Genomic DNA, 18,027 nt, shown 5'->3' on the forward strand with positions numbered 1-18,027 from the left:
TTGACTGATTGGTTTATGGGCCACACCCAACAGTGCTCAGGGGTTACTCCTGGCTTTGCACTCAGAAATTGCACCTGGTAGGCTGGGGGCCCATATGAAATGCCAGGAGTCAACCTGGTCCCTCCTGGGGTCCACTGCATGAAAGGCAAATGCCCTACCACTGTTCTATTTCTCCAGCCCCAGAGATAGGCAAAAAATTTTAAAGCTAATTGCTTACAAAATTCCAGGAATAAAATGAAAAGAGGCCATAACAATACACTCTGGCACAAAAGAGGAGACAAAATAAAAATTAGCACTATCCTGAAGCAAATCTTGCTTGGCTTTGGCAGAACATTGCTGCAGGACTGAAGAAATGGCCACCAAAACATCTTCTTGTTTAACTGCTGCTTTGTTTCTAGCTTCTTTCAGTTCTGTCCTTACCCACAGCAATCTGTCTGAAAAACTAGAAGATGATGGTTTCCTCTATTGTACATCTTCATAATAGACCTAAACTTCTGTCTTGAAATAAATTTGTACCTCCTCCACTCTATTTAAAATATCAAAGATCTGGGGCCGGAGAGATAGCACAGTGGCATTTGCCTTGCAAGTAGCCGATTCAGAACCTAAGGTGGTTGGTTTGAATCTCGGTGTCCCATATGGTCCCCTGTGCCTGCCATGAGCTATTTCTGAGCAAATAGCCAGGGGTAACCCCTGAGTACCGCCGGGTGTGGCCCAAAAACAAACAAACAACAACAACAAAAAACAAAAACAAAATCAAAGATCTTATGTTTATTTGCTCCTAAAATTTTTATAATTAAAAATTGTCCATATGATTGTTAAAATGTTTAGTTATTAATTGTATATTTTATTTATTCTTTATGTCTATGGTTACTACATGAAAATAGTATCATCATAAATTATATCCCTTAAGTCACCACTTAATAGATACCTGTGTTAAAATTCTATGAATTACTTTTATGCTTCTAATAATCTTTGGAGAGATGTTATTATTAACATTATCCTCATCACCATCACTTAATCTTATACAAGAATAATTTGTGCTTAGAAGGACTTAACCTACTTTCCTCAAGTTATGGAACTTATAAATGGTAGAGGTAGAACTGAAATGTCTTGCTTCAAACAAACAAATATTTTTTTTTTTTAAAAAAAATGGGTAAGAAGAGCAAACTGGAAAGATCACTAAATAACTCCACTTCGAATTCACTTAGTGACTACTAGTCCCAGCCTATTTATACAGGGTTTCAGGGGAAGAAAAAGGAAGAAAGCACAGATATCCTTCTGTTGAGTAAAGTTTTGTCAGACAACTCAATGCAATCATAATGTTCTAATTGTTCTGATTACCTGGAACAACAGTGTGTATCTTATTATCTAAATTATAATATTAAAAATTCTTATAGTTGGGGCAGGAGCAATAGTGCAGTGGTATGATGTTTGCTTGCATACAGCTGACCCAGGACGAACCTGGGTTCAATTCCTGGCATTCCATATGGTCCCCCAAGCCAGGAGTTATTTTTGAGTTCATAGTTAGAAGTAACCCCTGAGTGTCACCGGGCGCAGAACAAAAACCAAAAAAATAAAAATTCTTATATTTAATGAAATCTCAAAAGAATATCTATGAAAGATTCTTCAAATTTAATAAAGGCTGGAAAAATTTTCAAAATATCATACCTTTGCATCAGTGCAAGTAAATAACTGTGAACATCTTTATTTTTTATTCACAGTTATATGCAGATTTTTTCTTCCCCATTACTAAACTAATGAATTTGAAATACCGTAAACTTTTGAGAAATATGCTAATTAACTGCCAAGTACTACACTTCCTGCTGAAATTCTATCTAGTACAAGATGTGAAAAACATATGCATAAAACTTTTATGTATATAAAATATATAATTTTCAACAATAGGTCAGCAAAGAAATCTTTTATAATCGTAATGATCCAGCAATCAGATCTGCAATATATCTGAAGAAGGAAAAAAATTCCATGAGAAGTTTGGAGCCCTGTTGATATATAGGAGACCTTGGAAATCACAAGAAATCAGACAAGAAAAAGAGACCTTTATAACGTGACCAAGTAATAAATAATTCACAAAGCAATTTGGAAATTGTGCAATCACTGCTTACAAGGCTGTGGTAGGGAATGGAATCTCTATTTGTACGGAAGATAGAATCAATACAAGGAGTAAACTGTCAGTTTTTTCTATAGTGTCAATATCTCAGACTGACTGTTTTCACTGGTACTCCAGTGAAAACAATTTCCCAAAGTATACTACAGAGTGATATACTACAAGGATTAAATGATTGACTTTAATCCACTAACTGCATGTTGAAAGACTAATAGCCCAAAAGGAATACTAGAGAGCCTGAAGCCAAAACAAACTAAATAATAATGGTACAATTTTGGAAAGGTTTATAGTTAAGAAAACCCCAGTGCCAGAGCAAGTTCCGTCTAGAATAATAAGTAAAAATAGAAGCAGCCACGATAGACTTATAATATCTGGCTACCCAGAGAATTGTCCACAATATTGAGAGATCTGATTAAATGGATTTATTGGCCAGCTTTTCTGTTTGTAAGTCATCAAGGAAAATGGTGATTTGATCTTGAAACAATGAGCAGTTTTCACTCCCTTTGAGTTTGCACCAGTGGGATAAAGATCTAGTAAAAATTTTGAAGTGTCTGGTAAAACTCAAATTATCTGATGATAGTCATAAGTCCTAATCTTAATAAATAAGAACTCATAAAATTAAATTGACTGCTCACATGTAACAACAAACAGATTCCCAAAGTGTAGTAGAAAAATACACCATCTCTATCTCTATCTACCTAACTTTGATATTTTAAAGTAAAATGTTAGTTCAGCTAAAAACTAATTCCTTTTGGCTCCAAAAGCATATTCTTAATGTAAATATCAATTATTTTTCTGTTCTACAACAGACCAATATTCTAAGAGTTCTGAGATATATAGGAATATAGCATCTTAAATTGAATGGTGCCAAATGGTCTAGGTAAAAAATCACAATGTTGGATTTAAGAGTTTGGTAATACAATGAGTTATTTTACATGTGTGCGTCCCTGGGTTTGTTCTCCAGCCCAGTAATACCAACTACAACAACTATAATTCTAATAATAGTAACAAATAAACAAGATAGACATAAAATAAAGTTTTATTTTTTCGGTTCAAATTCTATGTAACTGCACTCGTATAGCATTCAGAAGGTACAAAAGACTCCAAAATTTGCTCTTTGAGAAGAAGCACGCAAATAAATGCTTAAGCCTCAGTACATAGGAGCCTACGAGAAATGTTATTGTTTTCTGGGGATCAGCTACCTCCTTGTTGAATGCAGTTTGATCATGCTGGCAGCTTTTTGAAGACAAATTTACTGGTGAATCTGCAAGCTAATGGTGTTGGTTCCTGAATTTTGTTTCTCTAACAGGGGCCTCAAACTCGCGGCCCTCCATACAACATTTTGTGGCCCTGCCCTAGAGGAATCTTTTTTTGTTTTGTTTTGTTTTAGTTGTTTGAGTCACACCCCCCAATGTTTAAGGTTTACTACTGACTTTGCACCCCGACTTTGCCTTCTGCGGCCCCTAGGTAAATTGAGTTTGAGACCCCTGCTAAACTTCCAATGGTTTTTCTGAAAATTTTGTTCCTTCCTCTGCTCCTGCCTCAATTTTAGAGATTTTGTTTTTTGCTTTTAATATTCAAATATAGATGCACATTTTAAAACATGAATGAGGAAAAAGAAATAATAGTAAAAAGAAGCAAACAAATGTACAAGGTAACTAAAATATGGAAGATTCTAGAGAAATAATTTTGCAGAAGTTAGTTGTACAGAGAATGAGAAGGCAGATCATTTTTAAAGTTTGACTAGAAATTTCAATGTTATTGTCAAGAATTAATAGCTATAAATTAGGGGTCAGAGAGAGAGCACAGTGGTAGGGTATTTGCCTTGCACATGGCCAACACAGGAGGGATGGTGGTTTGATCCCCAGCATCCCATATGGTTCCTTGAGACAGCCAGGAGTTATTTCTGAGCAAAAAGCCAGGTGTAACCCCTGAGTGCCAAAAGGTGTGACCCCCCCCCCAAAAATAACTATAAGTTAAGAAAAGAGTGTAGTGTTGTCATTCATTCACAAATGGGACTTAATCTATTTAGAAATTTAAAATCAGGCCACTTGTAAAATGCCTAAATAGCATTCCAATCTAGTGTTTTGTGTCTATTTTACATGATGGGAGACAATAAAAACTATGCAAGACCAGCAATTACAAACCAAGATTGTGTATATATATCATATCTAACACCATGTCCCACAAGATATATCCCCCATATATCTGGTGCTATGTGTTTTCTCAATCTTCAAAATATACCGAGATAATGAGAAACACAGGAGAAACATGACATATTTTTATGGAAAGATTTTACATATCAAATTTTGGACATGTGTCTCAAATGTCTCTCTAGCTTGTGAAATGGTAGGAATCTCAAACTGAGATACCTCCCAATGTTTACTTTGAACAACATCAAGATTTCTTTATTATGAAATAGACTGTTCATGCCACCAAGGTAAATATTAAGCTTAGCACTAAGTTTTATCAAACTTATTGATATGTATGTAAAGAGCTATTAAAGATAACCTCTATTCTTTACAATGCTATGAAAAACAAAGATATTGAGAGCTTCAAAAGCTTTACTTTTTTTTTTTTTACCACATCTAGAGTGCTCAGGGATTACACCTAACTCTATATTCAAGGGTCATACCTGGCAGTTTAGGGGCGCCATAGATGTTGATGGGTTTTGAGCCACTAGCATGCCTGCAGTCACATATCAGGCACAAGTTTCAACCTTTGTTCTATCTCGCCCTGTAAATGCTCTATAATAGAAAGGGAAGACATCAACAAATTCAAACGGTATCAAGATTCAAATGGGAATAAAATCTGCTGAGAGTGTAAATTTGAACTATTCCTTTAGCTTATGACTGATATCAATCCCTAAAGAGCATCTCTGGAATGAGGAGATATTGTTGAGGGCAAATGAGAACAGAAGCAATTGTCTGACTCTAAGACTAAATAAGAGTGAAAAAGTAATGAAACTTAAGATGAAAGATAGACAAGTTTAGTAGATTAAATATCAGATCAATAATGTGACCTTTGATAAAACTTGTTTAGGAGCCAAAAATTGAAAAGATAAAATTAATACTGGAATAAAATCAAAAGCCATCTTAGATGCCACACAGTGAATTTTTCTAAAGAAATAAGAAAAGACCGAGGATAAAAAACCCTACAAACTTGTGGCTGGAAATAGAACAGCAGGTAGACCACTTGCCTTCCACATGGTCCCCAGATTCCCATATGATCCCTTGAGAACTGCCAGGGGTAATTCCTGAGCTCAGAGCCAGAACTAAACCCTGAGCATTGCCAGGTGTGGCCTAAAAAGCAAAAAGCAAACACCAAACAAACAAAAAACCTGCAAACTCACTTTGATAATCATCTAGACTAATTTCACAACCTGCTTTCTGTAGAACAATTTGAGAATTATAGGAAAACGGAGAGGAGGGAGATCTTTGAAAAGATAAGTACTTTGAAAAAATAAATTCCATCTGATGCAGATCAAGCTAATGAAGAAGAAAATTAACTGCTTAAGTGTAAAGAACTACAGAGCCCTACAAGTGATATACCTTTGTATAGTTTATCCCTTCCAGAAAGGCAGGACACAAGTAAAAAATAACTTAATAATTTCAAATCTTGGAAGAAGGTAAATTGATAAAGTGACACTGAAATGGAAAATCAATGAAGACAATGGCGACAGAAAGATAGTGGTTCCACAAAAAAAAAAAAAAAATATATATATATATATATATATCCAAAAAATATACGGAAAACTGAGCCCCTTAATGCAAGAAACATAATTTCAAATCTTTTTTTTTTTTATTTTTGGGTCACACCCAGCAGCACTCAGAACTCAGAAATGGCCCCTGGCAGGCACGGGGGACCATATGGGATGTCAGGATTCGAACCACTGTCCTTTTGAACGCAAGGCAAATGCCTTACCTCCATGCTATCTCTACGGCCCCTCAAATCTTATTTCTAGGGAATCACAATGGATTATAAACCTCAGATGTTTTCGTTAGCAGGAATGTTTAAAGCTTAGTAAGGGAATAATTTGTTCTTTAAATCAACATGAGTCACTGTTAATGAAGCAACACCTATTTTCTGCTCTCCATTCCTGTCTATTCTTTAACAAATATTAAAAACAAACCAAAGCAAACCACAAGGGCAATTTTATAAATCCCTTAGTTATCTCCTGAACCTTGACAAATGCATGAGTTCTTAGTATTCCAATATACAGAACCAAAAATTCAAGGTGAGGCTAGAGTCAATACTATGGATGTCTTAACAGCTCTTGTCAAACATTTTTCAATGTCTGGGGTGCATAATGTATTTTAAGAATTAAAGGAGAGCACCTGGCTACTTGTCAGTTATCCAGATCAGAACTGTATATGGTATTTCAACTCTAAACTTTAGATAATTCCATAGATTTATCTACACTCTTCTGCATGTTCATAATTCCAAAATTTAAATATATTTTCCTCACTAGGTAATTTTCTGAAAGTTAGCTGGCTTAGATGAAAAACAACTCTTTGGGGCTAAAATGAGCAACAGAGAAATATTTATTTCACATTATAAATACTTCACAATATGTTGGAAAGCTATTAAACAGAGTTGAATTAGGTGGAATATTAATAGAAGACTTTTCCTGTTGTGAAATTAGAAGTAGCAGTTAGTAGATGGGAATTGTTTTTGAGTCTTAATATTAGAAAAACTAGTCAATTACAAAATCCTTTACAATTTATAAGATGTTATAAACTTTGTGATACATAAGAATTAGCTTATTTGGGGGTCAAACTTGACCAGATTAAAAACTTTCTCCTGCTGTGTTCAGGGATAACACTCTGTGGTTCTTGGAGGACCTAAATCAGTGAAGCAAAATCAGGGGAGCAAATTATTGTCAACTGTATGAATGGAAAACACCTTTGCAACATTCCTGAATTTTTATACTTTTCTTAATTTTTATGTATTTATTGGATTTGGAGCCACATAAACTGGGCTCAGGGCTTACTCCTGACATCCCACTCAGAGATCACATTTTGCAGTGCTCAAAGGACACTATGAGACACAAAGGATCAAAAATATATAAATACCTTATCACTTGTACAAACCTTTGTTTCCTCCCAGTTTATTGTTATTTTCTTTCTTCCTCTTTTTGGTTTGGGTTTCACACCCTTAGGGTTTGGGGACTACTCCTGTCAAAGGACTCAGTTGTTGCATCTTGCAATATTTGAAGAACATGGGATTTAACCCTCATGCAATATTTCCATTGGAGCAGTTTATGCCATCCCACTTGAACCTTGGTTTATTTTTTCCCTTCTTAGTAATTTTTTTATTTTATTTATTTATTTATTTATTTTATTTTATTTTTGGTTTGGGGCCACATCTGGTGACACTCAGGGGTGACTCCTGGTTATGGGCTCAGAAATAGCTCCTGGCTTGGGGGAACCATATGGGATGCTGGGCAATGGAACTGCAATTCGTCCTAGAATAGCATGCCTAAGACAAGTAAGTACTTTACAGCTTGTGCCACTGCTCCGGCCCCAAATTTTTAAAAATTCTCTCAGTGTAGAAAACTTTTGGAGGAACCATATAAAACTATACATTATTAAAACATCTCTAAATCTGTCACTATTAAGCTATAAGGCTTTCAACATGTTTACAAATTCATGACAATATTAACAAAGTCTGATGATATTCTTCAAAGGCAGTTTTAAAAATCAGACCTTCCAATATTATCCAGTGGCCTGGAATTAAAGTATTAATTATGTTCAGTGTAATTCTTTGATCAGTTCTAAGCTTCTTCATTCAGAGATATTAAATTTAATTTATACTATACATTTTCTCAGATATAGTTTCCTTATCATAAAATATATGATATATCATACATTTATGTAGCTAAATGTTTCCCAATGCAAGATCTTGCACTCATTCATTCATTCATGCATTCATTTTAACAGATATCTATTGAATACATATGTGTTTTAGTCTCTGTGACAGACACTGCCAAAAATGCCTTACAATTCCTTAAGTTCATAGTCAACTGAAAATGACAGATATTTAGAAGATACAAATTAACTAATAAAAATAATATTAAGGAAACTGGGGTGCTAGGAGAAGAGATATAACTGGGGAATAAGTCCAAGTATAAAGTGACTTGGAAGCTAAGCAACTGACAGAGTCTTAAAAGATTCAAATTTTACCAAAAAAATTAATCTTGACTTGAATGAGGAATAAACAGCTAAAGGGATATAGAAAGGGATGCTGTTGACTGAGTGGCAATTTTGCATTGAAGTATTCAGGCTCAGAAGTCAGTGACTGCTTTGATCACTTCAATCATAAACATTTACCATCAATCTGTTACCAATTTTTTATGTTATGAAACACGTGATTTGTAAAAATTGTAAAATTTATTATGAATATAAACCAAATACACTTAGTAATTTTATATAATTTAATTTATTTCTAATAAGATCTGTGAAATATTGAGAAAAATCTAAATTTATTTGAGAGTTCCTTATCATAATGATAAGAGAATATCCTCTCAATTTTACCAAATAGCTAATTTCATCATAAAAGTGAAAAAAATGACACTTTGAAAAACATTAATTCTCTTAAATTTCTTAATTTATAACATCTTTATATTTGAGCCTATATTATTTTTAAAAACAGTATTATAAAGATACAATGAGGTGTGTCATATGAAAACATAATTTATATAAAAATTTTACTTTAAGTTTAGCTTTTAAAGTTTAGTTTTTTTCTTTGATAAAAGCTAATATTATTGATCCAGTTAAATTAAGACAGGGATAATAAATCTAAATACTCATAACCAAGAATATATTTTAAAATCAAATATTGTTCTATTCTTTAAGAGTTGCAATGACAAGATTTGAAGAGATGTGTTATGTACTTAGTTTCTGGAAAAAAATAATTTTATTTCTATTTAAATGCCCTCATTTTTCTTTTAAAGAAAGAAGACATATTATTGGATAATCTCAGCCTTAAATAAATGATACTAAACTTCAAAGACAATGTGACAGACCTTATATACTGTTCAGAAGAGATAAAACAAAGATGATATATAATAGCAATAACTTAGGGTGTGAGGCCTCCTCATGAAATGCAGGGGGCAGTATTACAAAAGCTGTGGAAAGAACTGGCATAATCACTAGGGATAGTGCAGGGCAGAAACTGGGCACAGACACTGAAACTTCCCATGGCAGGATAGGTGGTTCCTCTTTTTGCACCAAGAGAGTATCTTTGCTTTGTTAACTGAAAACAGCAGTGAAAAAAAGAAGTGATCTAGAGAGTGGTGTAGCAAATGTTGAGACACTCAAACATCTTCAAGAACTGTATTTGTCTTAGAAAGAAGAACTGTGGGCCCTGAGAGATAGCACAGCGGTGTTTGCCTTGCAAGCAGCCGATCCAGGACCAAAGGTGGTTGGTTCGAATCCCGGTGTCCCATATGGTCCCCCGTGACTGCCAGGAGCTATTTCTGAGCAGACAGCCAGGAGTAACCCCTGAGCACTGCTGGGTGTGACCCAAAAACCAAAAAAAAAAAAAAAAAAAAAAAGGAAAAAAAAAGAAAGAAGAACTGTATTTGTCTTAGAAAGAAAAGTCCACATCCCAATTCCAACTTCCTAAGAAAAATGTAGGGCATTTTAAAATAAATAAATAAATAAAATAAAATAAAATAAAATAAATTTTGAAATAAAAAACTTAATAAACATTTGTATTAATAGCAAACTTCACATTAATTTTGGTTAATTGAATAATGATTGGTCTTTTATCTCATAACTGAGATCATGTTATCAGAAACATCATTTCAAATTTATTTTGTGACAGACATATTTATTGAATCTTATGGATACTCAGTAAAACTAAAATAAAAATGACAACATTTTAGAAAAATTATTTTTGTATAAGTAGCACTGAAAAATCACATTAAAACAGTCCCAGATTTCTAGATTTTCAATTTTTCTTTTAGGCAAAAGGCTAATCTGCATGTCTCTAATATAACTGAAACTGAACTGTGAAATATTTTCTTAATCTCCTTCTTGTTCTGGAATGTGTTTTTGTTAGTTTGAAAAGCAGCAAATCAGTTTTAGACAAAAAAAAAATTGACCTTTGGAAATGACCCACATACATTCTATCACTTTGTGGACATTTTTTTACAATGCTTTTGACAGTCAAATTTGAGCTAGTTTTTTTTCCCCCAATATCTTGACATATCTAATAAGGTTCACTGATTTCTTTGCAGAAAGATGCGATTTTAACTAGATTGTGCCATAGTAGAGGATAAAGACATTCAGGCAAAAGTTTAGGTATACATTCTAGTGATCACCATACATATTTTTTTTTAATTTTAGCATCATAATTATTTCTTTTTTGGTTTTTTGGTTTTTGAACCATACCCAAAAAGCACACACTGGCCACACCCAGTGACGCTCAGGTATTACTCCTGACTATCCACTCAGAAATCGCTCCTGGCTTGGGGGACCATATGGGACGCTGGGGATCGAACCAGATCCATCCTGGGTCAGCCTCCTGCAAGGCAAAAACCCTACCGCTGCACTACCTCTCCGGTCCCATCACTATTATTTTATTTTATTTGTATGACATTTGATTCATTTAGCTGTGATATTTTAACAATGTCCTTGCTCAGAGAAATCTTCCCTGAGAAATTTAGTAAGTTTCACAAAACCAGAGTTTCATTTGCCAATAAATTTTATTTTTTATTAACTAGTAAGTATAAAATCAATATCCTCATTAGCTAATCTTTATGTTTAAATCATATCTGACTCCCTATCCCAGATCACAAGCTGGGTTCTCTCTAGACAATAATAGGGATCATTCATAAGTATGAATAATAGCTAAATAACACTTTCAGAATGTTTAGATTGTTAATATTTAGAAGCAGTCCAGACTATTATTTTTTTAATGATTCCAAAATTTTAAACTTCCACAAAAATTACATGCATAAAACTTTTATTTAAATAGATTTTGTGGGCAGGAGAGATAGCATGGAGGTAGGTCATTTGCCTTGCATGCAGAAGGATGGTGGTTCGAATCCCTGCATCCCATATGGTCCCTCGAGCCTGCCAGGAGCAATTTCTAAGCATATAGCCAGGAGTAACCCTGAGTGCTACCGGGATGTGACCCAAAACAAACAAACAAACAAACAAATAGAAATAGATTTTGGTACTAATGACCGTGAATTTCTCTATGGACTGTCTCCAAGATTCTATTAGGACGCTGTGACCACTCTTAACAGAACATGTTACAGGAAGTGCCCTATTGTGATAGCATGTTTTTTTTTCTATTAATTTTCTTCATCTTGCCAGATCCTGACATGGCAACTCCTTAAAAGCATGATTACCTCATTAAAATGAAGAGAAGTCATTGCTTAATAAATACTAATGTGTTACTACTGAAAATTAAAGGTTGAAAATATACTTAAACCAGGATGGTGCTATTTGAAAAATTAAGACCTAATTTCTTTATCTACTATATAGTTAAAAAAGACAGCTATCTAAATATCACATCATATATGAAGAAATTAGTGGTAGATTTTCTTTTAACTTTCTTTGAATTTTTCTCTTATTTCAAACACTGCTTCATTATTCATGCAAGGTCTCACTTAAGACAATTATTTTTAAACGTTATTTTTCATTTTTCTATACCCCAGCATTGCTTGAACTCAATCCAGGCAGTACTCAGAGAAATCACATAGAGTAACAGGGATTGTAACTGGGTTGTCAACATGCAAGACAAGTGTCTGTTGGTCCTATTTTAAAACCTTTTAATTGAAAATTGAAAAATCACATAGAAAACCCATGATCGCTGACCCCAATTGTACTTGTTCTGAAGGATTTATACAGAGTTGCCATCTTCGATCTCTTTGATATTTTCAAAATTAAATACCTGGGATTCCCTCATAGATATACATATGTATAATAAAAAGCCATGTCCTACTAAAGTTAGAAATATTCTTTTACATAAACTTAAATTTAAGTTGACTCACATATAAGTGACTTTCTAATTATTCCTACCTATTGAAGTTTTATGTATCATTATATCTCAATAAATGGTTATTCACTTCAACAAACTAAACATATACACCATGAAAATATCAAAGTAGTATTTGTTAGGCACTTAAACATACATTATAAAAGATTTAACATGTTCTTAAACTCTTATCAGATCTCCAAAAACAAATTTCTTATCTAAGCCTCCAAAATGATAGAGACTAAAGGTTTTTATTTAGTATTTTATAAAATTCTCCCCACTTCATAGTAATTAAACATACAAAACATTTATTAGACTTTCATTTATTTCCCAGTTTGAATAAGTAAACTATTTATTCAATAAATTACAAGTGATCATACAAAGAATATTTCTTTACACAAAGCACACATAAAAATATGCACACTAAACACAGGCCTTTCAAAACACCTGATGTAATCTAATTAACAATGAAGCTTTGGTATTAATTTTTAAACTGGGTTTATTACCTTCTTAATGATAGTTGTTTATGATTTTTTGAATATATCTATGGCCCTAAGAGAGTCTCATCAAGTTCAAATATTTGTTTGACTTCAGGAAATTCTACATAAACTTTATTTTTCTCAATAACCCTTTATAAAAAAAAATGACACATACAACTGAGGAATAAATAAATACATATGAAGGTTTTGCTATTTTTTCCTAAAAGGAGAAGAAAATGCAAATATTTTACAAGGAATATAAAACTAAAAAGAATGTAATTTGCTTTTCTTAAATTTGAAATAATTGCTAACATCACCACACAATGCTATTCTTCCCTTTTCCTTGCATAAATGGAAGGATAATGTCTCTCAGTTATTGACATTTTATGAAATACCATCATTAGCTCTTTAAGGACTGTATATGCAAAAGAAGAGAAAACATTACACTTATTAATAGTCTACACAGAAGAAATTAATAAAGCACAACCCTCTTCTAAAAACAGAGCACTTAGTCCCATCCATTCTGGATTTGAAAATGGCTTTTATCACCAAAATATGCAGAAAGTAAAGGCTTGACTCCACAACTCAACCCATGATTTTGTTAACATATTAAGGGCATTTATTTCTTCATATAAAAATAATTTGTTTCTACTCATGAGTAAAATTAGGAGAAAATCTGTCTAAGAAAAAGTTCTATCTCTTAATTGTGTTTGAATTTGGTCAGGCACAATTTTGAGAGTTGTATCTGAAAGAACACAGAACTGTACCAATAGCAATAGTACAGAAGGTGGGGATTGAACAGGGGTCAGCCATATTCAAGGGAACTGCTCTACCTTTTTTTATGTTGATTTGTTTATTTTTGTTTTGGGGCCACATCTGAGGGTGCTCAGGGGTTATTCCTGACTCTGCAATCTGAAATTGCTCCTGGCAAGCCCGTGGGGACCATAAGGGATGCCAAGGATCAAACCTGGGTCCCTCCCATGTCTTCATGTGCAAGGCAAATGCTATCACTTCGGGCCCCAACTGCTCTACCTTCTAAAGTATCTCTCGAATAGCAAAAAATTTAGATTCCATTATGATTTTGTATAAGCTAATGAATCGTGAGAAATTGTCTACTAATTTTACAATGATGAAAATAGTCGTATTTTATAAAATGTAAGTCCAAGGGTATAAGGTGCTTGTAGCCAATTGCAATTAAATTCCCAAGCACCAGATATGGCCCTGCAAGCAGTACAAGGCATGATCAATGAGTACAGAACCAGGAGTAAGACTCAGGCACAGTCAGTTGTAGCCTAAAAACCACCATCAAATCTAAGTCCAGTAAAATAATGGACACTACTTTGGTTATTTAACTTGGCTATAGATTTGTTTTAATTTATATTTTTTTAAATTTACAGAGTGAAAGCATAGCAGGTAGGATGTTTCCCTTGTATGTGGTCAACCTGTGTTTAATCAACAGCATCCCATATGGTTCTCTGAGCCTACTCTAGTAATTTCTGAGAACAGAGCCACAAGTAACCCTTGCGTGTCTCTGGGTGTGGTCCAACAACCAAAACAAACGAAAAAAATTTACATGCTCAGAAAATAGGAGTTTCTTACTTGTCTATGCATTATCCCTTCACTTAGTATCTGTGTTTCCAAATTAGGCCATCTGAAAATTAATAGATCTATAATTTTTTCGCACAGAAGGAATATGCGGTTTCTAGTAAGTAGGTCTTATACTCCACAGGAATTTTTTTTTTTTTTTTGAAAAAAGAGTGTTCAGTTTTATTCCTGGCTGTGACTGGAGAATTAGTCCTGGCAGTCCTCTGGGAACCATATGGGATGTCAATGATTGAACCGGGGTCTGGCTATGTTCAGGGCAAATGCCCTATCTGTTATATTGTTGCTCCAGCCACTCTTCCTCAAGAAGATTTTAATATCCATTTTAACACGAAAGTCCATTATTCAAACAAAAAGAAAAGAAAAGATAGAAAATGCTAACACATTTTTTAAAAACCATAAAATTGGGCTTCAATCTCAGGACACATATATATGCATCACATCATATACTTTTTCTATAGTTTATCCTAAGTTTAGGATACTTTGAAAAACTAAGATGGGAGCCTCTTAAACCTAAAGGAGAAATGCTTTAATTTCATCCTTCAATCTTAATGAGAGTGTAAGAGTTGAACTGATATAACTTTGATTAAAAGAGTATTAAATGAGGCTACATAATCTTAAATAATGTTTTTATTTTTTAATGGATATGTAAGCCAAATTATCACTTGCTACATTAAATAAAACCTTAATGCTTGATTTCAACTGAATTTATTCATGGTTATTAGAAATATTTATTGTTTGGTGTGAAGGCCCTTTTTCACTCCCAATGTTTGTTTTTTTTTTTCCTGGAAAATGCCTCCTGATCTTACACACCTTCTTACCTTGCTTTCTAAAAGGGGAGGAATTTACTAGGTTGACAAATATGGGAAGATTAAAGTGATACGCACAACCCTGCCAACCACTCTCTCTGTCTCTCTCTCTCTGTCTCTCTCTCTCTGTCTCTCTCTGTCTCTCTCTCTGTCTCTCTCTGTCTCTCTCTCTGTCTCTCTGTCTCTGTCTCTGTCTCTGTCTCTCTCTCTCTCTCTCTCTCTCTCTCTCTCTCTCTCTCTCTCTCTCTCTCTCTCTCTCTCTCTCTCTCTCCCCTCCTCTCTGGCTCTCGCTTATAAAATGGCACAGCAAAGAATTCTCACCACTCGAATTCTTGAAAACAAAGAAGTTTTGGATGAATTACTATATACACAAAGTTCAATAAAAACCTTTCTTAAAAAATTATGCTTTACTATGCTATTCATTATTATGTTTTTCATATGTTCATGATGTTAAATCATATTTGAAGGTTCATTTTATCAACAAATATAACAAGTATAAAAAGAGGCTTAGACTTAATGTTAAGTTTACTGATAGTAAAGCTATCAAAAGGTTCAAGTCAAGAGGTTCAACTTTTTGGATTCAAAATTCAAAATAAGATAGAAAGTCAGTGAAAATGGCTTATTAATGTACTTAAATACTGTAGAAAAGTATTATGTTTCATAAATATTTTATAAATAAAAATAAGAATGGAAGGATAATTTCTTCTTGATGCTTTAAAATATGAACAATAAATAATTGAAGTTGTAGGTTTCCACTGTTTATCAATATAATAACTGAGCCATAAGCCATTAGTGGGCCATAAAATTTGTTCAATAAAACAATCATAACCGTATATGTTTATTTAGTTCTGGGACATAAATGATGAACCTTTGTACCTGGCAATGCCTAGAGACAGAGTTTTCTTATACAGACACACACACACAAATACAAACAAGCATGTCTATGCTCATTCTCCCCTTTATTTTCCTTAAACATGTAAATTCACATATCATGATCATGGTACATCTATAACACTATCATAGCTTTCCCTTAAGTAATCAAAGGGCATTCTTGAACTTTATTTTAAAACAATGACTTAAGCAATGGACTTTTATTTGTTATATTTTTAATGGTGCCTCTGAATCTTTTCAGAATGACAGATACATACAAAGTATAAAGAAAAGCACAACTTAGATGAAAGCATTTTAATTTCTTGACATAAAATTCCTTACTATTGGAATTTAATTGATCTACACGAAATTAATTTTAAGAACATCTAAGAATTACTATTCTATTTTCATTCATTCAGTTTTTTATAACTTCCCAATTTATGCCCAATATAGAGAATTTTCTAAATTAATTTTCAAATGGCACAATTTTAGACAAATATAAGATACATGAGTATAATTTTTTCATATCATGCTTACATAGTTGTCTCTTCTTCGTAACACAAAACTTGCAAGTTAATGCTACATCAGGGATTAAAATTGTTGACCCTGTTCAATCTTCAACTTAGAAAAAGCACTGTTTATTAGCTATCTTTCTTAAAGTTTTATTATCAACCTGTGTCCCTCCTATCCCCTCTGGTATCAATCAATAGAATTTATATAGAGAACCTCTCTTTGTTCCAATAATTTTTTTTGTTTTTGTTTGTTTGTTTGTTTGTTTTTAAGCCACACTCAATGATGCTCAGTGGTTACTCCTGACTATGCTGTTAGAAATCGCTCCTGGCTTGGGGACCATATGGGACACTGGGGGATTGAACCGCGTAGTCAGTTCTAGGCTAACATAGGCAAGGCAGACACCTTACCGCCTGCACCACCACTCCAGTCCCCCTAAGGTAATCTTTTAAATAATAATTTTGTCACCTCTCTTAGTTCAGTTCTAATCTATAGCTGTGTTCCCTAATGATTATCCCTAAATATATATTCTAATCTTCTTTAACATAATCCCCTAACTCCAATATCCATTTCAATTTCCAAAACTATATGCTTCCTTCATTCTTATTTTTATTATTTCTCAGACAATTCTAAGAAATTGTTTACTGTTTTGTCTATCTTTGACTTTGGAGAAAAAAAATGAAGTTCTAGTGTTAGCAATCACTTACCAGCTTTGCAAGTTTAAATCAGGTACTCAAGTTCTCTCAAATTCAGTTTTCTCATCTGTAAAGTAAGAGAGTTGGACTACATTAGTGATTTTCAATTTCACTTGTATAATGTTTTCAGGGTTCAATGAAGGTATAAATATGAAATGGCATCTCTAATATGTAGGACATATGAAAGCATAGTAAGGAAATAACATATGGACCAAGGTAAGAAAAATCTGTGGCTTGATCAAGAAATTTGCTGGAAAAAGAGGAGCAAAGAAGAATGGACAGGGGTGAGGAAAGGAGAGGGGAGAACCCTGAAATGATGATGGAGAGAAATAGACACTGTTGTTGGTTGTGGTACTGGAATGCATACTGTATGTATTAAACCTTATCACTGAAAATGTAACTCACATTGGCTAAAATGAAATAAAAAAATAAAGACAAATTAACTATGACAAGAAAGAGGCTTTACTCAGAGAAACAGAAATGGAAACCAATCTCATGCCCAAGTATTTGAAAACAAAAAAAAAAAAGAGAGAAGAAAAACAAGGTAGAAAAGAGATTGTAGGGAGAATTGAAAAATACTTTTTCTTGGTTTTGCTCAGGGCAGGTAAGAACTCTACCTTGCAAGAATCATGCATATTTTACACATGTGGAATATTAAGTTAAAAAAGATTAGTTAACTTGAAATTTAGGTCAGGAAGCTTAGATAACATGATCAAAATCTATGCTGTTCCCAATATACCATTCTATCTTTTAAAGGAGCTAACTGGCATTGCTGATCATTCAATCACTTAATAAATAATTAGATTCTTAAAATATTTTAAAAGAAGCTAACATTCATTACCCTCCACTTCACCACTTATCATTCAGCTGATGTAATCTTCACAATTTAAAACACACATCAATGTTTTCCCTATTTTATAATTTTGGAAATTAAGGTTCAAAAA

The 18,027-nt window shown here is 33.4% G+C and overlaps 1 protein-coding gene across 1 annotated transcript in view; it reads right to left on the bottom strand.

Annotated features, from left to right (window-relative positions):
• The window catches only part of HNF4G (hepatocyte nuclear factor 4 gamma), a 76,903-nt gene extending 59,772 nt beyond the window's left edge, over window positions 1–17,131 (bottom strand). Inside the window, exon 1 of the mRNA XM_049781828.1 lies at window positions 17,096–17,131. The gene's annotated coding sequence lies outside the window, so the exon portion shown is untranslated. The remainder of the gene's footprint in view (window positions 1–17,095) is intronic.
• Window positions 17,132–18,027: the final 896 nt, after the last annotated feature.

This window comes from Suncus etruscus, chromosome 10 (assembly GCF_024139225.1).
Source record: "Suncus etruscus isolate mSunEtr1 chromosome 10, mSunEtr1.pri.cur, whole genome shotgun sequence".
Lineage (NCBI taxonomy): Eukaryota > Metazoa > Chordata > Mammalia > Eulipotyphla > Soricidae > Suncus > Suncus etruscus.